General features: G+C 41.3%; 1 protein-coding gene across 1 annotated transcript in view; it reads left to right on the top strand.

Annotated features, from left to right (window-relative positions):
* The first annotated feature begins 282 nt into the window (after positions 1-282).
* Positions 283-24,158, top strand: part of LOC120028147 (E3 ubiquitin-protein ligase RNF152-like) — a 53,414-nt gene continuing 29,538 nt past the window's right edge. Inside the window, exon 1 of the mRNA XM_038973348.1 lies at positions 283-411. The gene's annotated coding sequence lies outside the window, so the exon portion shown is untranslated. The remainder of the gene's footprint in view (positions 412-24,158) is intronic.

The raw sequence follows: 24,158 nt of genomic DNA on the forward strand, positions 1-24,158 counted from the left end.
AACCATCCCTGTATCCAAAAAAAAAACATTCCCAGAACAGGTGAATTTTCACTTCTGTTCCCAGATTAAATTTTAAAAAAATAAATTAAAAGAAATATTCAGTTTTACCAGTCAGGAAACATATGGCTTCGTTACCACAAACAATGTAAGACCAAAAACATACGTCCCCACAACTTCTAAGGAACCAAATCTGCTAGTTGGGTAACCACATACTAAACGGTCTTTGCTGTCACCACTACGTGAAGTCGCCAGAATTTCGCAATCGCTGCCAGTCCAGTCTAGTCTATGCTCGTTCGGAGGAGACAGAGCCCAGGTACAGACAGACAAAACTATCAAACAGACACTGAAGCCGAATGTGGATTGCTGCTGTAGGCTACTAAATGCATACATGACAAACAGCGGATATTAAAGGTGAGATTGAGATTATATTGTTGTCGTGCATATTGTAATGTATGGTAGGCTATATTGATTCTGTAAACAATATAAACTTATTTATCGGATATGTCTACAAATGTTGCAATGCCTAGGCTATCAACATTCGGCTAGGTGAGACAATGTTAGGAAGAAATATCATACGCTTTGTCTCGAGCCTGCAGCGCTCTGTTGGCTTTGTGCGTTGTCCTTTCTCCGATAATAATGTTAAAGGAAATGTTAACCATGCGTTATCAGACCGATTGCGAAAATAAAACATTCATTGCCCTGATGGACAGACATCTTTATTTTTTCCCACAAATAATTTAACCTAGATTTCAAACTTTACGTTTTTTTGCGTAGATTTCAATTTTGTTTACACATACGTTTATAATGCAATGCATTGATAGGTGAGGTCAAAATGAAACTAAATCAATCGTTTTTTTTTAGAACGCTAACAACTTATTCGAATGTTCTACCCTGTTCATAATTTGATGTAATAATTGTGTTATGCAGTTGATTTACAGTCTTTTTGTAGTTGCTTGTAGGCTATTTGACTTCAGAGCCCACTCCGGTCTATATCCTCATTTCGCAGACAGAGAGAAAAGAGAAAGAATGTTGTCCCTTGCAATGTGTAGGCCTAAGTGTTTCTAACTTTTATCTAGTCTTTGGAGGGAAAAGAGCTTACACTCCTTTCTTTACACACACCGACAATGATGCGCGGGTCAGCTGTTTGTTCACCCGCACCCACCCGCAATTGCTAATAACCCATCTGCAACCGCCTGACTAAGCCTATACAGTGTATTTGAAAAGTATTCAGACCCCTTGACTTCCACATTTTGTTATGTTACAGCCTTCTTCTAAAATGTACTAAATTGCTTTTGTCTCATCAATCTACACACAACACCCATAATACCAAAGCGAAAACAGGTTTTTAGAAATAAAAACTGAAAATATACATTTACATAAGTATTCAGACCCTTTATTCAGTACTTCTTGAAGCACTGTTGGGAGCGATTACAGCCTTGAGTCTTCTTGAGTATGACCCTACAAGCTTGGCACACCTGTATTTGGGGAGTTTCTCCCATTCTTCTCTGCAGATCCGCTCAAGCTCTGCCAGGTTGGATGGGGAGCGTCGCTGCAGGTTGGATGGGGAGCGTCGCTGCACAGCTATGTTCAGGTCTCTCCAGAACTGTTAGATCGGGTCCAAGTTTGGGCTCTGGTTGGGCCACTCAAGGACATTCAGAGACTTGTCCCGAAGCCACTCCTGCGATGTCTTGGCCGTGTGCTTAGGGTCATTGTCCTGTTGGAAGGTGAACCTTCGCCCCAGTCTGAGGTCCTGAGCGCTCAGGAGCAGAGTTTCATCAAGGAACTCTCTGTATTTTGCTCTGTTCATCTTTCCCCTGATCCTAACTAGTCTCCCAATCCCTGCCACTGAAAAACATCCCCACAGCATGATACTGCCACCACCATGCTTCACCATAGGGATGGTGCCAGGTTTCCTCCAGATGTGACGCTTGGCATTCAGGCTAAAGAGTTAAATCTTGGTTTCATCAGACCAGAGAATCTTGTTTATCATGGTCTGAGAGTCCTTTAGGTGCCTTTTGGCAAACTCAAAGCGGGCTGTCATGTGCCTTTTACTGAGGAGTGGCTTCCGTCGGGCCACTCTACTATAAAGGCCTGATTGGATGAGTGCTGCAGAGATGGTTGTTCTTCTGGAAGGTTCTCCCATCTCCACAGAGGAACTCTGGAGCTCTGTCAGAGTGACCATTGGGTTTTTGGTCCCCTCCCTGACAAAGGCCCTCCTCCCCCGATTGCTCAGTTTGGCCGGGTGGCCAGCTCTAGGAAGAGTCTTGGTGGTTCCAAACTTCTTCCATTTAAGAATTTTGGAGGCCACTGTGTTCTTGGGGACCTTCAATGCTGCAGAACATTTTTAGTACCCTACATTTCTAATACCCTCGACACAAGCCTGTCTCCGAGCTCTACGGACAATTCCTTTGACCTCATGCCTTGGTTTTTGCTCTGAAATGCACTGTCAACTGTTAGACCTGCATGTGTGTGCCTTTCCAAATCATGTCCAATCAATTGAATTTAACACAGATGGACTCCGATCAAGTTGTAGAAACATCTCGATGTTCAATGGAAACGGGTACCTGCGCTCAGTTTCGAGTCTCATAGCAAAGTGTTTGAATACTTATGTAAATAAGGTATTTCTGTGTTTTTTATTTTTAATAAAAGTGCTAAAATGTCTAAAAACCTGTTTTTGATTTGTCATTATGGGGTATTGTGTGTATATTGATTATATATATTTTTTGTTAATACATTTTCGAATAAGGCTGCATCGTAACAAAATGTGGAAAAAGTCAAGGGGTCTGAATACTTTCCCGAATGTGATAAATTTAGATGTTTCTGCTTATAATCTCTGACATTTTTGGTCGGCTATTTGTTAGTCAACTTGTCTATAATTAGATACATGCAGCTTCTCTTCTGTCATTATATGTTGCCCCTTCACTTGACATGCCATAGGCCTATTTGAAGTCCTGTCTTGTGACTGTCGAATTTGCATAACGCCTCACAATCGTCACACATAACATACACTCTTAGAATTTGTATTGCATTTTTTAACACGTCCTTGTGTCTAGCTTTGGACGGCATGTGCTACTTTAAACACAATCACTGTGATTTGTGTACATTTTATGTACATTTTTCAACACATTTTGTGTCGATTCCTGCAAATAATGTGTTAAAAGCTGAAAAACATACAACACACCCTAGATGTTATATTATTGACCAATCAAATTGCGGATCCGAAGTCAACATGTGTCTATGCTGTGGCCTCACACCCTGGCCTTCACACATCTTGAAAAGTGAAGTGACAACTGACAACCTGCAGTGATTCTCAGCCAGCCAGCAAAAGGAATATGAAACAACGTAAATGTATTATTTATCTGAACGGCAACAGTTTAGCCTTGATTTCTAAAAATATAATGTGTCTCAGACGAGTTTTCAAGAAGTTAGGACATTTAGGCAAATTTCTACCGTAACTGTTATCATATCATATTTCCCAGCATGTTCTACTGCAGGTTGATTTAGAAAAATAGTTTTTTATATCTGTGCTTTTGCATGTACATTGTTTGAGTCATTAATCTTATGCTACGCTAAGATAAATACAATATTTTTTTTTCTAAACTAATCCAATCAGTTAGTTTTTGCATTTGTTACTGAAATCATTGTTCCAGTCTAAATGGAATGCGTAGTCTCCTCCCAATGTTCCTAACCCTGGCAGTCATTCTGAATGCAGGTTGCAGGGGAATAAAAACCCCAACTGTTGGCTGTTCTAACGCTGGCTGGATTCCAATAGGAATTATACATCACTTTGCATAATGTGACTTGCAGGCGGGTTTGCAAAAATCTGGTAATGTTCCCAAAGGTCCCAGGATTTTCAGATATCCCAGTTGAAAGCTTCGTGGAAACTGGAGGGAATATTCAGGAAACCTCGACTCCTTCAACCACGTTTTCCATTAAAGATACTAGAGTTCTCCAATGCTATTTGCAGACCTGATGTGGCCTGTAAAACCAATAGTTTCAGGCCACTGTATCAGCTAATCTAGTTTTAAAAGTAAGGCCTTACAAGATTTGAATGAAACCACTCACCTAGAAACTCAATTGGTGATAACCACAGGTTTGAATAGAAACAAATTCAATAACCATGTCTGTATCACTAACATGACTAACTAGTCATGGGTGGTAATACTACAATTCCCTCGAAAAGGCAAGGCACACTGGGAAATTATATTGGAGGCGTGGCTTAGTGGGGGCTTGGCTTTCAGTTATCGCCTCTTGGCCACCTGTGACGTACCAGTTTAACTGGTCTATGGTAGAGGTTTATTCAACTGGAGGTGTGGCTTAGTGGTGGCGTGCCATTCAGTTCGATATTTTTGGCCACCTGTCAGTGGAAGTGTTTTACCATTTACCTGGTGTATGATAGATTTTTAATGTTTGCCTCTGACAAGGAATAAATGGCTACCTTATCGAGTCTGTTCTCCTGTATCTCATCTATAACATTTCCCTGGACTGCAAATCTAACTGGCACTAAAATGTTTGAAGTCTTTCATGAAGGATATTTTGCATGTACAGAATGTAAGATTTTGTATATGGAGCACTCACTCTGTTAAATTTACAGAATGTTAAAGTGGATTACAACACACTATGTGTAAAAAAATAAAAAATAAAACATTTTTTTAACACATCCGTGTGTTTAGTTCGGGATGACATATTGTATTACTTTCACATAATCACTGTGTTGAAAAATGTACAAAAATCATGTTTTAAATGTGCCAAAACGATGATTGTGTTAAAATAACACGTGTTTTTTTTATACATTTGTTCTTAGAGTGTAGCTCCACGATGACTTCGGATCAGCAATGTGATTGGTCAATAATCTAACACATCTTGAGTGTGTTGTATGGTTGTCAGCTTTTAACATTAATTGCAGGAATTGATTCACAATGTACACAAATCATGTTCGGTCAACATGTCCTCCCTAACTAGACACGCGGGTTGTGTAAAAAAATCAAAAAAAAATCTCTAAGAGTGTAGGCACTGCTATCACCATCCTCATCCCTTCTCTTTATTTTCAACTCTCCATTTCGCAGCTTTTGCCTTATTGAAGTGTACTCCGATATTGTCCTCTTTGCCTCAGTGGATCATCAGCAACTTTTTCTGCCGGTTTCCAAAAGCATTTGGTGATTGGCTATTTGCCGTTTGTAAAGTTAGGCCCTAAAGTTTAGGCTTACACACTAATGGCAGATAAATGATGAGAGTAAAAAACTAAATGCAGCCTATAGATATAAATTGCACAAGAATGATACATTTATGGATTTTTCGGTATTATTTTCTCGTTATTCAACCCCTCTGGATATAGCCGTGAGGATAACTCGCACATCACCAACACACACATTTGTTTTGTTATCCTTTTGGAGACAAACATTTATTCCCATTAAAAATCCTATTTACCCTAACCCCTTAACCTAACCTTAACTCCAAACCCTAGTTGTAACCACTTCTTTAGGACCTCTGGGACCCGCAAGGATAGTACAACCACACCCGCACACACACAAAGTTTTTATTTTCCTATCATTTATTGATATGCATACTGAGTGATATGTGCACTTTGAGGTAAAATATACTTTAACATATTATATTGTAAATAGCAGGAATACTGTGGTTTGGGATTGGTTGTATTCTAGCCTTCTGTATGGACCAGAGGGAATGTCCCATTCCCCATTTAGGCAGCCTTGAGCTTGGCTTTCATGGCTTTTAGCCTGTACTGCTTTGAAAAAATAATACTGAATAATTGAAAGCCTGTTTAAGCTAGAGATATCTGTATTTTTGTATGGGCTCAATCCACCCCATCCGCCTATGTCGGCCTTCCACATCTGCGGTGTAAAGTGGCAGAGCTACAGGGCTGTTAGTAAGACCAGGAGACATCCTGAAAATCTGTCTTTTAACAAAAACGTCTGTAGCGTCCGAACTAATATGACCCCTCTATGGAAAGATGAGACTCTCACGAACACGATGGTGTTCTCCGTTTTGTTCTACGACTTGTCTGAAGGTAACTCAGTACAGGTAAAACAAAGGAATGGAAGTGTGGAAGTTGTTTTGTGCCCCCCCAAAAAGGGGGTTAAATATGTGTAATATCTCCTAGATATAGGACAGACGCTTCAAAACCTTATTCCTTATTTGTGTTTCTGCCTTTTATGAACGTGCTATTCAATGTGTTTCTATATATTTTTTGATACCTACACGGGTCCAAAAATAGAGGTTAAACAGTAAAGGATACTCCTACAAACTGTATATAAGAACCATGGAGGGAATTGACTTGTAAGCATAATCAGAAGTGACAAGGACAGCAGAACAAGAGGTGGTTTTCCAAACCAGATGTCTTAGAGACCCATACATGGCAGAGAGAGGCCACATTTTTGTGGAGAATTTCACTTTCAACATGTATTTAGCCCCATCCCTCGGCTGTTTATCAAATTAAGGGGTGTGATGACCATTTTGTTGTATTTCCAATCGCATATTGCCCATCTAAAGATCCACTCCAGTTAGGTATTAGGTGAAGATACAGTATATGTTGCTTTAAATCTCTCCCTTTCATTTAAACCACCGTTTTCTGTGAATGATCACCCAGTAGCTTGATTAAGCTTCAACAAATTTAGCTACATTTGTGTTTACGTTGTGTTTTAATTCATCTGATTTGTCAATGTTCTACTATTTTAAGTAAGGTTTTGTGCTGCTTTCAGAGAATGATTCTGGGGATAGCAATAAAGTCAATGCAGCCTTGAAGTTGAGAGAGAGAGAGAGAGGAGGAGAGAGGAAGAGAAAATAAGAAGAGAGACAGAGGACGAGAGAGGAGAGCTTTTGACAGATCTGAGGCTTTGAAAATTGTCATTTGGAGTTTAATGCTCTATGGCAGGTTATTTTGGGGAGGTTTTCTACCTGCTTTTAAGGTGAGTGGGAGAGACATTTGAAATCAGTCTGGAAGCTGTGATTGTGGCGGCAGAAAAGGTTAAAGCTTTCCTCTAGATGTGACCGAAGCTGCATCCACCTGACAGGTGTTTGATGATCCAGTTTTGGAGGTGTCGCTGAATGTGCAAGGATGTGGAATTTTAGTTCAACCTACTTTCTTTAGGATAAACATGAATAGGTGTATGGTATGCATCTTTCTTTTAACTGTGTTTGCAAGTATTTTCCAATAAAACATTTAAAGACTGTGAGGCAAGAATGATGCTGGTCTGTATTAGTGTATGTTCACAAAAGTGGACATGGCAATTTGGTCAATGTTTTTGCCTAGTGGCCTTTCTAAAGACAAGATGCAGCTATACGTTTTGCGTGAAAACATGACAATACATAGTAGCTGAGGCAGTGGGAGTACCTTTTTGTATTTTTCTCCACTATCAATGGATCAGTGATTGACACCCACACTAATTTAATCAATGGGTTGGAAGGAAGAAATATGACTATTATAGAATACTAACTACATATGGGTTTCAAAATGAATATGCCTCTGTTGATTTTACAGTTGGATAATCTTATGAATAAATAGAGAAAGATTCAATGCCGGGAGTTATTACAATCATACATCCTTCTACGTTCACACCCTTCAGGTGTGTGTTTGTCTAAGATCTCTTGGGATCCATCCATCCTCACTTTCTCCCCTCCTTCTCTTGCTTCTCCTCTCCTGTCTTCAATACAACACTTTCACCTCTCTCTTTCTCATCACCCACCCTCTCTCTCGCTCTCTCTCTCCCCCCTCTCTCGCTCTCTTTCTCTTTGTTACGTTTTCCAAAACTGCTCCTCCACCTCTGCTGTCCCCCTAATTAATTTCTACTTTCCCAAGATGGCTTTCTCAGGTCCTCTCTTTCCTCCTCTCTTCATCCCCTCCCCCCTCTATTAATTTGCATCCTGGCTCTACGCTCCATGTGGCTGGCTGCCCAAGTGTTTCTCCTGGAGTCAGCTGGCTAATTGGGTCCCATCTGTTGGGAGAGAGAGAGGTCTGTGCCGAATCCAGGCTAATTTGTGTCTGGATTTTTACCATATTGACTGAGTTCTGCTGGGCCAATGGCACCATGTTCACCGTTTCAGTGGTCTTAGACTCACAAACACCTAATTGTTTTTTTTGTAGTTGCTCATGGACTCTGTGCCATAGACTGACTGGGCAGAAATGTTCCAAGTAATGCTCCTTCCATATCCAATTCTGTATGCTAATATTTTGAAGGTGTAATGACGAGTTGTGTGGGTAACCTAAACCTTCAGCTTGAAATGCCTCCACCCGCACCATGGAATTACATTTTTTCCGGTATCATAGCTGGGTAAGACGTTGTCAAGAGGGTGGTCATGCGTGTTTGCGAGGCAGAAGATGCAAGATCAATCCCAATAGTGTACTTGTGATTGTGGAAGCTATACTGTTAAACAAGCAACACGAGCCACATTACATAAGGACTAGGCTGAAGTGCATACAGATAAAGGCTTCATCACAGCTGTGTTGTTGCTATGTTATTGTTCCTGTTCTGTTCTGACCAAGTAAAAACCAAACGTACAGTACTTCCTCCCACATGCTCTCTGCACTGCCTTTAATCTCACACTGATTGCATCAAGCCTCAGCAGCTCAGAAGCAGGATGCAAACTACCCGCAGTACTGAGGAAGTGGTAAGGTCTTAAGCTTGGTGGTGATCTGCAGTTGGCATGCTAGCACCCTTAACAACAAGAACTTAAAGAGGATCGCAAAAGACGCACAACACAAAGGTGCCTGTTCACACAAGCATGAGAGAAATGGCTGTCTCTTTTAACCAAAGAGTTAAAACTTCTAACAGGTAAAATAGAGGGGATAGCCTGTGTCCAAAAGGGCCCTGGTCAAAAGTAGTGGACTATAAAGGGAGTAGGGTGACATTTGGGATGCAGACGTAAAGTTGGTGCTACAGGCTACCTACCTACGGATATTCTATTGGTAGTTCACCCAGTGCAGAGGCAGTCTATTGGATCTAGGCCACTGTGCACAACTTATCACACTGCAACTCTTGAATGTTCAATAAGACCATATGCTGTGTTTGGCTTTCATTTATGTTCTGTTCTTATTAATGCGTAGTATGACTCCCTCGGGTTCTCTTGTAAAATCAAACACATCCAACCTGTTTGAAAATGTGTTTGTACCAGTCATCTGTGAATCTGCAAGATAGATAGTTTGTGTGTTCTGTTTTTTTCATGCTATAATTGTATTTAGCCTGGGTTACTATGGACCGTTACCAGTCTAGATGTTGGAGTTGACACATATACCCTGTCACTTTATCTTCCACATCATGCTGACCCATCTCTCTCTCATCTCTCTATCTTGCTCTCCCTCTCTTTTCCTTCTCTCTCCCCCCTCCTCTCTTTCTCTCTGTACCTGATGACTTTGTGATTCATCATGGTTCTCATCTCCTTCCCCTCTGTGAGAGCTGTTTGTAATAAATGTGTTTTATGCATATAAAAAATAAAAAAATAAGACAATTGATGGGGTGCCAGCAATGACCTTCTATAATGATGGAACGTCTTTGTATCTTCCATCTGAAAAATGAGTGAAATTTATTTTGCAGAGGTAGGGTGAACAGGCGGAATGAAACAGGGTGTAAGATATTTGGCCCTGTTATGTTACGTCTCCTTTCTCAGCACAAAAATAATAAAGAGAGAAGGGAAAATTTCAATAGTGATATTGAGATGGAGAACTTTCATAGTAAGAGACCACAGGTTACCCGCCCGGTTTTGAGAATCGAGACACAAATTGAGGCTGAATGGCCCAGGGGACTGTACTGGTGTCGTTTCATGTTTTCCTTCATGTACTTTTTGGCACTTATTTGAATTTAGGTGATATTGAGGAATTTAGGGACATTTTTAGAAGTGATAGTCCAGGTCCACAACCTGTTAGTGAGCAGATATTGGTGTGTATATGTTTGATTCTTTGAGTCTCTCCCCGACATTCATTTTGTTTTCCCGCCCTATCTAAAATTAGCTTTCCATGCATACAAACACACAGGCATATTGATACACCGGGCAGCGTCCCAAATGGCACCCTATTCCCTATATAGTGCACTACTTTTAACCAGATCCCAGGCTCTAGTCACATACACCAGATAAGTGCAGTGAAATGTGTTGTTTATCAGGGTCAGACATAGTAGTACGGCACCCTTGGAAACAAATTAGGGTTAATTGCCTGGCTCAAGGGCACATTGATAGATTTTGTCCCGAACCAGCAACCCTTCAGTTACTAGCATTTTAGATGCATAGACTAGGCCATCTATCCTTAATGACAGTTTTAAATGCATTTCCGAGGCCTTCCTTGATCTCCAGTATTTAAATGCTGTTTTTCTTTCGTTCACCTACTAGTTTTGCTGCAATGTCTTCAAATTAGATCACTCACCATCTTCCAGGTGTTCTTGTTTTAGATGACATCTCTTCCTGTTGATAAATTCTGTTATTTCTAGCTTCCTGGATGTATTCTAAATTGGGGCTGTGTTTGAAATGGCACCGTATTCCCTACATGGTGCACTACTTTTTGTCTAGAGCCCTATGTGAACCCAATGGGACCTGATCAAAAGTAGTGCACTACATTGGGAATATGGTGCAATTTGGGACGTAGTGTCTAATGGCGACGGTGAATGCATCCATTTTTGTCAGATGAAAGAGATTTACTATGCTTCAAACCAGCCATTAAAGTTACACTATGCAGAAATGGCTCCGCAATTTCCTGGTTGCTAAAACGCTAATAGTCTGCCTAATTTCAGTTTATGTGAGAAAATAAGCTAGTATAGTGTAGAGAATCATTGTACCATCTAATCCGCTGTGAAATATTTTTTCCATTACCAAAAATATTGTTGTTTCAGCTGTTTGAAGCTGGTGTAAAAAACCGAAGGTAAAAGATGAAAAAACAAAACATGAGAACGTGACGCATAGAAATAGCGCACATAGAACAGATCTACCAATTCTTAGACTTGCTTTCAAGTAGAATGATAGATCTATAACCATATAACATATCTAGGAGAATTTGTTCAAGTCTCCCAAAAAGTTACATATAGCCACTTTAAGACAACGAGAGAAGGCAGTGATTATTTTAGCATTTAGCTGCAGCTAACCCATCACAACATTGAAAGGTGAAAGAACACATAACCACACTCGGTTATTTTCATAGAAAAGTTTCAGCGCACAGCACAGCATGGCTTCACAGCACACGTGGTCTTCTGTTACATTTTGGTTTGTATTGAACAGACCTTGTTATTGTAGTATAGTGTGTACAACCCCCCCAGAATCAAGCCACCTAAAAGACCTGTGAAGAAGAGATCATCTTCGACCTTGAGGGATTGCTGATGAGTGGGTAGTTAGCCAGTGTGTGAGAGAAAATGCGGTGGCAGTTGTGGCTGGTGAATGAATGGAATGGTTTGATAGCGTTCCATCCATTTCACTTCAGCCACTACTAGGGGCCATCTCCCCCTTACCAGCCTCTATTGTGTGTTTGGTAGATGAATGGTGATCTCCAACAGAGTGTGTAGAGGGTACAGAGGTGAACAGTGTGTGTGGTGAACTGAGTGGTTCCCTGGAGCTCTCCAGGCTCTTTCAGGGGTGACTTATTTTCCTCCTTCGTCAGACCAGACAGTCAGGCAGTCAGTCAGTCTGGCCACTGACACGGCTCATCGTTCTTATCAATACTAAACGCCTCAGGATGGTGTTTCCTGCTTGTTTTAACACATACTCAGAAAAGTCCGGACAACTCTCAGGACAGACAGTGGTAGAAATCAACGTTGTCCTGTCATCCCCATCTGTATTTGGGCCATATGGGAAAATCTGTGTGTACCATCATGCCAACCCATTGTCACTTATTTTCATGCCAAACAATGGAGTTGGCAAGAGAACAAACTGATCTGGGACCAGGTTAGGAAACCAGTATAAAGGACTCAAAATGGAAGGATTTTAGCGTTGATTGGGTTGCTCTAATGATCTTCATCATTACCTTGAAGGAAGAGGCTTTTATTTTTGTTCGGGAAACATTATTTGTCAAATGATCCAGAAACGATTGATGGATGGAGTGTGTGATGGAAGGAGGACGGTTAACATACAACGGTTGGAGAAACAGACCTTGAAGCTAGTACTTTGCTGTCAATGAGGAATTTGTCATATGATAATTGAATGTTCATGTTGACTGGAACATATTTCACTTCTGAAGAGTCACTGTCGATTACAGTATATGCCAAAGAGAAACTGGAAAGTAAGAAGAGATATTAGAAGCCCAGAGAGAGAGAGAGATGAGCGAGAGAAATGAGAAAGACAGAGAGAGGGTGATAAATGCCTGTCAGAGTAAGATTGATGGTTACAGTGTAATATCTCTAGAGCATCAAACTATAGAATGATGTTGTGACAGAGAAGAGAGATATGACCCCTCAGAGAGCATAATTTCTGCTTCCCAAATGGCACCCTAATTCCATTATAGGTCACTATTTTTTTACCAGGACTCATAGGGGTCTAGTCAAAACTAGTGCACTATAAAGGTAATAGGATGGCATTTGGCACTCCTGCAGTGTCATTTACTAGGTACAGTCGTTAATGTGACACTGCACATGTCGACCCATGCCCTTTTTATTGACCAGATGATGAACTGCAGCCAATAGACTCATCAACCGTAGTTCACAATGGCTTATTTTTTTTCACCCTTGCTCTCTCTCCTTCTCTCTTTCTCTCTTTCTAGTGCACTACGTAGGGAGTAGGGTGCCATTTTGGATGCAGCCTCAGTCTGCCTGACAGGCACTCACTCTCACATCACATCAAATCAAACGTTATTTGTCACTTGCTTCGTAGCAGTGGTGTGTTTGCGACCACCTAAACCAAGACCGATTCAAGACCAAGACAGGAACATATCGAGTCCGAGTCAAGATCGAGAACGAGATGTGGGACACGGGGTCAGAGTCAAGACCGAGACCAGAAAAATGCGAGTCCAATTCAGGACATGATTGTAATTTTGTCAAATCACCACCATTATAAAAGTAAAAACTGTTAAGTATTTCTGTCTTCACATTTCAGGACAACTTATGGATTCTTCAGACATTTAGAAAACTGAAAAAAATAATACTATGGTAAAAATAGAGCACAGTGGGGAACAATGGGCCTTCTACACCTTCAGAGAAGGGCTAAGGATTTATATAAATTAGGATTATATTATTATTTTATTTAAAATTATGTTCTGATTTAATCTCTTCAGTTTTTGATGGAAAGGAAAGGGTTAACACAAAAGATTTAAAAAAGTAACCAATCAGGATTTTTCATTGCTGGTCTCAGGGGAGATAAATCTGGCTAGCAAAGTCAGCCATTGGCTAGGCCATCAGAAGCCAGATAATGGCATCTGCCATTCAACTCTATTAGGGCAACATTTTTGGAGTGACAGTGGAATCAACCAATCACGTTTTGACTTAATGAGTGGGACCATTTTAACAAAATTCTTCCTTGTTGAATGGCAACAGGTCACTGCGCAAGAGCGAGCCGTAGTTTTCCCACGGTCTAACTAGCTAGCTTTTGTTGTCGGCTAGTTTGCAGTTTGAACCTTTACACCGGGGTTCCTCAAAAGCCTTTTCTGAGGGGTTACTCAAGGATCCTTTTCAATTGGAAAGGTTCTGCCGGTGTGGCCACCCAAAAGGTTATTCCAGACACCTTTACTTCTAAGAGTGCACGGTAAATTTAGCATATAGTCTTCTGGAGGTTAGGGGCCCTTCCAAAAATGCACACTATTCCCTATGAAGTGCTCTGCTTTTAACCAGAGCAAGTGCACTACTTTTGACAAAAGAAAACAAATAGGAAATAGGGTGCCAGTTGGGATGTAAATGAACTTATGCATGAAGGAGGGATTTATAAATTGGGATGTAAATGAACTTATGCATGAAGGAGGGATTTATAAATTGGGATGTAAATGAACTTATGCATGAAGGAGGGATTTATAAATTGGGATGTAAATGAACTTATGCATGAAGGAGGGATTTATAAATTGGGATGTAAATGAACTTATGCATGAAGGAGGGATTTATAAATTGGGATGTAAGTGGGGTCCTGTTTTGTTTCTCCCTCCTGCCCTCTGTTTGCTGGCCAGGTAGCTAGATATTTTATTCTTTCTCTCTTTCCTCCCTCTGCCTGCCTAGCCATAGGCATCTCATTTTACTTTCAGATTTGACTCGGGGAATGAATCTGAAAGTTATTTCCCCTACCGAAGAATTGTCTTGCTGTGGTGGTGGCATGGTTGTGCTGGAGTCAAACAGGGTAGGGTTTCTTGCTGGGTAGGACTGACTGAGTCTGTGAGGCTGGAAACGAGGGGTGGGGTTAGGGGAGTTGTCAACAGGTTGTTATCCCGAGAGGGAAGTGTGTGCCTGTGTGTGTGCATGTGTACATGTACAGTACCACTCTAAAGTTTGGACATACCTACTCATTCAAGGTTTTTTCTTCTTTTTTTTTAAACTATTTTCTACACTGTAGAATAATTGTGAAGACATCAACCATATGAAATAGCACATATGGAATCATGTAGTAACCCAACTCAGAAAGTTTTTAGATTCTTCAAATTAGCCACCCTTTGCCTTGATGATAGCTTTGCACACCCTTGGCATTCTCTGTGTCCAAACTTTTGACTGGTACTGTATGTGAATTTGTCCCAATACTTTTGATCCCCTAAAATGGGGGGATTATATACAAAAAGTGTTGTAATTTCTGAACGGTTAACCTGATATGGATGAAAATACCCTCATTAAAGCTGACAATCTGCTCTTAAACCTCATAGTCATTGTTTAATTTAAAATCCAAACTTTTGGAGTATAGAGTCAAAAGAAGAAAAAATGCTTCCTTGTCCCAATAATTACTGAGGGCACTGTATTTTGAGCACAGAAAGGCTTCATAATTCCCAAAGGATGTTAACTGACTGATAATATCTCAAAGAATAAAACATATAAGATATCCCAAGCCTGTGTTAACCTCAGACCTTATTTTCGGCATATATCTCAAAACCCAATTATTTCCCCCATTTAAAATCTCCAATAGGAATGGCCAACATAGGCAGGTAAACATGCAAAAATGAATACAGCATGTACACAGCACGCATTGATTTCAAGAAATGTTGCGTCATTTTTTACGTTGTTGAGTCATATTTCTTTGCATACTTTCCGTTGAAGCTTGCGTCAAAATATTTACAAGCGGAGTACGCATTCGAGAAGTGCCCTCTGTGCTCAGTTTTGTGTCTTCGGAGTACAATAGTATGCATTTTGAGAAACACCCAGTGTTTTTCACCTCCATCACACAAAACACCAAATTATGACATTTTTGGTGGCAGAATGGTGTCGAATACTTCAAATAAAGTTCCAGACACTTGTAGAATCTATTCCAAGCTACATTGAAGCTGCTCTGGCGACTCATGGTGGCCCAACGCTCTATGAAGAGACGTTTTTCATCATGAATCTTGTTCTGGAGGCAGCTTGGCACAGTGGTCACTCGCTGGCACAGCCACAAAGTCATAAAATTTGATTTTAAACCTAACCTTAACCCTAAACTAAGCCACACTTCTAGTTGTAAAGCCTTACCCTAACCTTCAATTAAGACCAAAAAGTACATTTTTGTTTTCATGAATTTTACAATATAGCTAATTTTGACTTTGCAATCAGCCTATCTACCGGAAATCACTCAGTTCTGCCTCCAGGCAAAGACTCATGCCAATAAAAGTTGACATTTTGATTGTTTTTCGTTTTTTTGGGCAGTTACCTGTAGGTCGTTTATTTTTATGTAAGGCTTGTGAGCCGCGTACAAATGCATTTATAATGATTTGGACTGGAATCTAATACCTACCACAGTGTATTTTAGAGTTTCCCAGCACCATCATCAAAATACCAAATTATGACATTTCTGGTGGAAGAATGATGTCGCATCCCTCCAATAGAATCCCAGACACATGTACAATGCCTTTGGAAAGTATTCAGACCACTTGACTTTTTCCTCATTTTGGTACGTCACAGCCTTATTCTAAAATGTAATTAAAAAAAAACGTTTCCCTCATCAATCTACACACAATACTCCATAATGAAAAAGCAAAAACAGCTATAAAAGAATAATGGAAATATAGCATTTATAGTTGAAGTCGGAAGTTTACATACACTTAGGTTGGCGTCATAAAAACTATTTTTTCAACCACTCCACAAATTTTTCTTGTTAACAAACTATAGTTTTGGTTCGGTTAGGACATCTACTTTGTGCATGACACAAGTCATTTTTCCAATTGTTTACAGACAGATTATTTCACTTATAATTCACTGTATCACAATTCAAGTGGGTCAGAAACTTACATACACGAAGAGCGACTGTGCCTTTAAACAGCTTGGAAAATTACAGAAAATGATGTCATGGCTTTAGAAGCTTCTGATAGGCTAATTGACATCATTTGAGTCAATTGGAGGTGTACCTGTGGATGTATTTCAAGGCCTACCTTCAAACTCAGTGCCTCTTTGCTTGACATCATGCTACAAGCTTGGCACACCTGTATTTGGGGAGTTTCGACCATTCTTCTCTGCAGATCCTCTTAAGCTCTGTCAGGGTAGATGGACAGTGTCGCTGCACAGCTATTTTCAGGTCTCTCCAGAGATGTTCAATTGGGTTCAAGTTCGGGCTCTGGCTGGACCACTCAAGGACATTCAGAGACTTGTCCCGAAGCCACTGCGTTGTCTTGGCTGTGTGCTTAAGGCCGTTGTCCTGTTGTAAGGTGATTCTTCTTCACAGTGTGAGGTCCTGAGCGCTCTAGAGCAGGTATTCATCAAGGATCTCTCACTGTACCTTGGTCTGTTCATCTTTCCTTCGATCCTAACTACACTGCTCAAAAAAATAAAGGGAACACTTAAACAACACAATATAACTCCAAGTCAATCACACTTCTGTGAAATCAAACTGTCCACTTAGGAAGCAACACTGATTGACAATACATTTCACATGCTGTTGTGCAAATGGAATAGACAAAAGGTGGAAATTATAGGCAATTAGCAAGACACCCCCAATAAAGGAGTGATTCTGCAGGTGGTGACCACAGACCACTTCTCAGTTCCTATGCTTCCTGGCTGATGTTTTGGTCACTTTTGAATGCTGGCGGTGCTCTCACTCTAGTGGTAGCATGAGACGGAGTCTACAACCCACACAAGTGGCTCAGGTAGTGCAGCTCATCCAGGATGGCACATCAATGCGAGCTGTGGCAAGAAGGTTTGCTGTGTCTGTCAGCGTAGTGTCCAGAGCATGGAGGCGCTACCAGGAGACAGGCCAGTACATCAGGAGACGTGGAGGAGGCCGTAGGAGGGCAACAACCCAGCAGCAGGACCGCTACCTCCGCCTTTGTGCAAGGAGGAGCACTGCCAGAGCCCTGCAAAATGACCTCCAGCAGGCCACAAATGTGCATGTGTCTGCTCAAACGGTCAGAAACAGACTCCATGAGGGTGGTATGAGGGCCCGACGTCCACAGGTGGGGGTTGTGCATACAGCCCAACACCGTGCAGGACGTTTGGCATTTGCCAGAGAACACCAAGATTGGCAAATTCGCCACTGGCGCCCTGTGCTCTTCACAGATGAAAGCAGGTTCACACTGAGCACATGAGCACATGTGACAGAGTCTGGAGATGCCGTGGAGAACGTTCTGCTGCCTGCAACATCCTCCAGCATGACCGGTTTGGCGGTGGGTCAGTCATGGTGTGGGGTGGCATTTCTTTGTGGGGCCGCACAGCCCTCCATGTGCTCGCCAGAGGTAGCCTGACTGCCATTAGGTACCGAGATGAGATCCTCAGAGCCCTTGTGAGACCATATGCTGACACATGCACATTTGTGGCCTGCTGGAGGTCATTTTGCAGGGCTCTGGCAGTGCTCCTCCTTGCACAAAGGCGGAGGTAGCGGTCCTGCTGCTGGGTTGTTGCCCTCCTACGGCCTCCTCCACGTCTCCTGATGTACTGGCCTGTCTCCTGGTAGTGCCTCCATGCTCTGGACACTACGCTGACAGACACAGCAAACCTTCTTGCCACAGCTCGCATTGATGTGCCATCCTGGATGAGCTGCACTACCTGAGCCACTTGTGTGGGTTGTAAACTCCGTCTCATGCTACCACTAGAGTGAGAGCACCGCCAGCATTCAAAAGTGACCAAAACATCAGCCAGGAAGCATAGGAACTGAGAAGTGGTCTGCGGTCACCACCTGCAGAATCACTCCTTTATTGGGGGTGTCTTACTAATTGCCTATAATTTCCACCTTTTGTCTATTCCATTTGCACAACAGCATGTGAAATTTATTGTCAATCAGTGTTGCTTCCTAAGTGGACAGTTTGATTTCACAGAAGTGTGATTGACTTGGAGTTACATTGTGTTGTTTAAGTGTTCCCTTTATTTTTTTGAGCAGTGTAGTTTCCCAGTCCCTGTTGCTGAAAACATCCCCACAGCATGATGCTGCCACCACCATGCTTCACCGTAGGGATGGTGCAACGTTTTATCCAGAAGTGACGCTTGGCATTCAGGCCAAAGAGTTCAATCTCGGTTTCATTAGACCAGAGAATCTTCTTTATCTTGGTATGAGAGTCCTTTAGTTGCCTTTTGGCAAACTCAAAGCGGACTGTCATGTGCCTTTTACTGAGTAGTGGCTTCCGTCTGGCCATTCTTCCATAAAGGCCTGATTTGTTGATTGCTGCAGAGATGGTTGTCCTTCTGGAAGGTTCTCCCATCTCAACACAGCAATTCTGGAGAGTCTTAGAAGTTACATACTTCTTCCATTTAAAATCAATGGAGGCCATTGTGTTCTTGGGGACCTTCAATGCTGCAGAAATGTTTTGGTACGCTTCGCAGATCTGTGCCTTGTCACAATCGTGTCTCAAAGCTCTACAGTCAATTCCTTTGACCTCATGGCTTGATTTTTGCTCCAACACGCAAAGTCATCTGTGGGACCTTATATAGACTGGTGTGTGCCTTTCCAAATCATGTCCAGTCAATTGAATTTACCACAGGTGGATGCAATCATGTTGTAGAAACATCTCAAGGATGGTCAATGGAAACAGGATGCACCTCAGCTCAATTTTGAGTCTCATAGCAAAGGTTCTGAATACATATGTAAATACGTTTTTTCAGATTTTTTTTTAAATACATTTGCAAAAAAAATGGCTTCATCATTATGGGGTATTGTGTGTAGATTGATTAGGAAAACATTTAATTTAATACATTTTAGGATAAGGCTGTAATGTAACAAAATGTGGAAAAGTCAAGGGGTCTGAATACTTTCCCAATGCGCTGTATAATCTATGCCAAGGTGCATTGAAGCTATTCTGTTCTGTTGGCTCTTGGTGGACCAACGCCCGATTTTAAGATACTTTATGGTGTTGTTTCCTTTATTTGTATGTACACTCTTGGAAAGATATTGCCATCTAAAACCTAAAAGGGTTCTCCGGCTATCCTCTTAGGAGAAGCCTTTGAAGATCCCTTTATTGGCTCGAGGTAGAACCCTTTTGGGTTCTTTGGAAAAAAATCTTTCCCCAGAGGGTTCTACATGGAACCCAAAAGAGTTCTATCTGGAACCAAAAAGGGAACCCTTTTCTAAGAGTGTATAGTAAAGCTTGTGAGCCATGCACACACGCAATTAGAATTAATTGGACTGTAATCTAATACCTAACACATATCTCTATCCCAAATGGCACTACATTCCCTATATTCTGCAGTATATAGTGAATAGGGTGTCATTTGAGACACAGGCCCTGTCATTCTGGCTACAGCTGTATATAAATTTATATAGCAGTTTAATCTGAATACTAAATGTTATTATTAAAAGCTTTTCCTTCCCTCCCTGGTACAGGACAGTGTCTGTGTCCCAAATGGCACCTTATTCTCTAGATAGTGCCCTACTTTTGACCATAGTACTATGGGCCCCAGTGAAAAATAATGCACTACATAGTGAATAGGGTGCCATTTGGGACACACCCTGGGAAAGTGTATACCTGGTAATGAGGAGAGCACCCCAGGGCCTATTGCATTCATTGTGCAGCAGGCAGCAACTAGAGTGGTATAATTCAGTAATGAATTGCTTTAGTGCCTGGACAGCACTGTAATGGTTTTGGAGATGAACAATTAGGCTTACCTGTATGTACAAGGTGTGTGTGCTGTGCCCTTTTTCTATCTCTCTGTCTCTCTTTTTCTCTCTCTCTGTCTCCCTGTACTCTCTCTCTGTCACGTCCTGACCATAGTGCTTATGTGTTTTGCTTGTTTTAGTGTTGGTCAGGACGTAAGCTGGGTGGGCATTCTATGTTGTGTGTCTAGTTTGTCTGTTTCTGTGTTCGGCCTAATATGGTTCTCAATCAGAGGCAGCTGTCAATCGTTGTCCCTGATTGAGAATCATATATAGGTGGCTTGTTTTGTGTTGGGGATTTGTGGGTGGTTGTTTCCTGTCTCTGTGTTTTGTCTGCACCAGCTAGGACTGTGACGGTTAGTTCGTTTGTTATTTTGTATAGTGTCTTGTCTTCGTGTATATTAAATCATGGAAACTTACCACGCTGCACATTGGTCCTCCGATCCTTCTCGCCTCTCCTCGTCCGAGGAGGAGGAAGAGCTAGACTGCCGTTACACTCTCTCTCTATTTATCTACCCCACCCTCTCTCTCTACCTCCAGACAGACAATCAGTAGGGGATGAAAAAATTCAAAAATTCCAACTGCACTTCACAGAAGTTTCGAAATCATTGAGCTCTAGGTAGCAAGAGCCGGGAAATGTTAGATCGAGGATAGCCAGATCTGTCTGGCCGTGTCTAGACTTGACAGTTCATGAAGCTCTAGTAATCTGATCATAGAGTTCTGATCATGGAATTCTGAATGCGTCAAGCATCTACACCTACAGTTGAAGTCGGAAGTTTACATACACTTAGGTTGGAGTCATTAAAACTCGTTTTCAACCACTCCACAAATGTCTTATTAACAAACTATAGTTTTAGCAAGTCAGTTAGGACATCCACTTTGTGCATGACACAAGTCATTTTCCAACAATTGTTTACAGACAGATTATTTAACTTATCATTCACTGTATCACAATTCCAGTGGGTCAGAAGTTTACATACACTAAGTTGACTGTGCCTTTAAACAGCTTGGAAAAGCCTAGAAAATTATGTCATGGCTTTAGAAGCTTCTGATAGGCTAATTGACATAATCTGAGGTGTAACTGTTGATGTATTACAAGGCCTACCTTCAGAATCAGTGCCATTTTGCTTGACATCATGGGAAAATCAAAAGAAATCAGCCAAGACCTCAGAAAAAAATTGTAGACTTCCACAAGTCTGATTCATCCTTGGGAGCAATTTCCAAACGCCTGAAGGTACCACGTTCATCTGTACAAACAATAGTACACAAGTATAAACATCATGGGACCACGCAGCCATCATACCGCTCAGGAAGGAGACGTGTTCTGTCTCCTAGAGATGAACGTACTTTGGTGCGAAAAGTGCAAATAAATCCAAGAACAATAGCAAAGGACCTTGTGAAGATGCTGGAGGAAACGGGTACAAAAGTATCTATATCCACAGTAAAACGAGACCTATATCAACATAACCTGAAAGGCTGCTCAGCAAGGAAGAAGCCACTGCTCCAAAACTGCCATAAAAAAGCCAGACTACGGTTTGCAACTGCACATGTGGACAAAGATTGTACTTTTTGGAGAAATGTCCTCTGGTCTGATGAAACAAAAATAGAACTGTTTGGCCATAATGATCATCGTTAGGTTTGGAGGAAAAAGGGGGAGGCTTGCAAGCCGAAGAACACCATCCCAACTGTGAAGCACGGGGCGGCAGCATCATGTTGTGGGGGTGCTTTGCTGCAGGAGGGACTGTTGCACTTCACAAAATAGATGGCATCATGAGGACGAAATACATGTAGATATATTGAAGCAACATCTCAAGACATCAGTCAGGATGTTAAAGCTTGGTAGCAAATGGGTCTTTCAAATGGACAATGACTCCAAGCGCACTTCCAAAGTTGTAGCAAAATGGCTTAAGGAAAACAGAGTTAGGTATTGGAGTGGCCATCACAAAGCACTGACCTCAATCCTATAGACATTTTGTGGGCAGAACTGAAAAAGCGTGTGCGAGCAAGGAGGCCTACAAACCTGACTTAGTTACACCAGCTCTGTCAGGAGGAATGGGCCAAAATTCACCCAACTTATTGTGGGAAGCTCGTGCAAGGCTACTAAATGGAATGCTACCAAATACTAATTGAGTGTATGTAAACTTCTGACCCACTGGGAATGTGATGAAAGAAATAAAAGCTGAAATAAATCCTTCTCTGTACTATTATTCTGACATTTCACATTCTTAAATTAAATTGTTGATCCTAACTGACCTAAGACAAGGAATTTTTACTAGGATTAAATGTCAGGAATTGTTAAAAACTGAGTTTAAATGTATTTGGCTAAGGTGTATGTAAACTTCCGACTTCAACTGTACATTTACATGTGTCCACAGTGTGTCCGGATTCCCTTTTCCCGTATTGTATTCAAATGCCAGTATGCATTCTACAAACGGTGGAAGAGGTAAAATTTGATAATAACACAACAACAATTGACGGCAGTAGCTAACTGCTGTAGCTCTAACAAGCCAGCAAACATCTGTAGCTTGCCAGCAAGCTAACAAGCAACGCTAAAGGGATTGCAAACGGGTTAGCATAACTCTAGCCAGACCCCAAAAAGTTTTTCTAAATAATATTAGCTAGCTGGCTAGAGTTTGAGGCCAGCGAACATGTTCCTCACACGCTAGGATTGTATTACCTCCAACGTTATAATGAAAAGGTGCCTCTCGGTCCCAAAACACAAGTTTTCTGTAGACTTGTGGGAGGAGTGCTGATGATGTCATCCACTGTATGATCTTTCGGTAGCCTGTTTGCATCCAGACTGAGGAGAAATCGTCACACAATGCACCCCTGAACATCTCCTGAAGAGGTCAGCCAGATCTGAACACAATCAGACCATAAACTGACTTTTGTGCATCGAGACCCATCTTTTCAATTTGATCTTCTTATTCTGATAGCAGAAGTCGCATGTTAGTGTCAAGTGTAGACACGACCTATGTGGTTCAGCTAACTCTTCTGGTGTTGATTGTCATTCCAAACATGTAGCCAGAAAGACAAGGACGATTGAGGAGTTGGCTGGGGCACAAATAGGCCTAGATCTAGCAGGATAGGGAAATCAAATGTACCTTGGTTTTGTGATAGAATTCCTTCCCACAGAAGGTCCAACAATCATTCTGCTACAGGGTCTTTTTCTCTCTCTTCTCTCCCTCCCCTTTCCATTCCGTCTAATCACTACAGACAGCTGGGCTGTAGAACCAAAGCCTATTAGACAATGCAGATGACAAGAAAGAGATGGAGCAAGAGAGGGAGGAAATGAATGAAAGAGAAAGAGAGCAGCAGAAAGGGAGAGCTGAGAGAAAGGGAGAAAATTTGCTGTGAAAAGGAAAAGGCCAGGGACGTAGAATAAGCCATGTCTGGCTTGTCTTAACATTTCTGTGTCCCAAATGACACCCCATTCCCTACATACACTGTAAAACATTTCCTGTAATTTTTTACAGTAAATTACTGGCAGCACAGTAGCCAGTAGGTTACTGTACATTTACAGTAAAATACTTGCAGCACAGAAGCCAGTACATTTCTGTAGATTTACAGGACCTTTACTGAAACACAAATTTACAGCATATTACTGTAACGCCTGACTAATGCAACATACTGTATATCTAGAATTTACAGTGCATTACTGGAAGCATAGTGGTTAATAAACTGTTTCAGATTTACATTGCAGGCAGCATTTCTGTTACATATATTTGATATAGGTATTTCAATAGTTTCAATACCTATTTTGTAAATTGTAATTCACTGGCCTGAAGCACAATTCATGTATTTTGTAATTTTTTTATTAGAATACATTTATTTTGTATTTTCTAAGTAGCCCGCTTAACTACACTAACATTCTTGGTTACAGTAACATGATCTTTTTACTTGCTATGACTGTTATATGTTCTTGTTTATATACCTTAGTTCAATTCACTGACTGTAAGTTGCTTTGAATATGAGCGTCTGCCGAAACAAGGCCAAATTTGATCAAAATTAAAAGTAATTTGAGGGTGGAGCTCACTAGAATAATACTCAGCAGTGTGCTTCACAAGTGTTCA

This window comes from Salvelinus namaycush, chromosome 33, assembly GCF_016432855.1.
Source record: "Salvelinus namaycush isolate Seneca chromosome 33, SaNama_1.0, whole genome shotgun sequence".
Classification (NCBI taxonomy): Eukaryota; Metazoa; Chordata; class Actinopteri; order Salmoniformes; family Salmonidae; genus Salvelinus; species Salvelinus namaycush.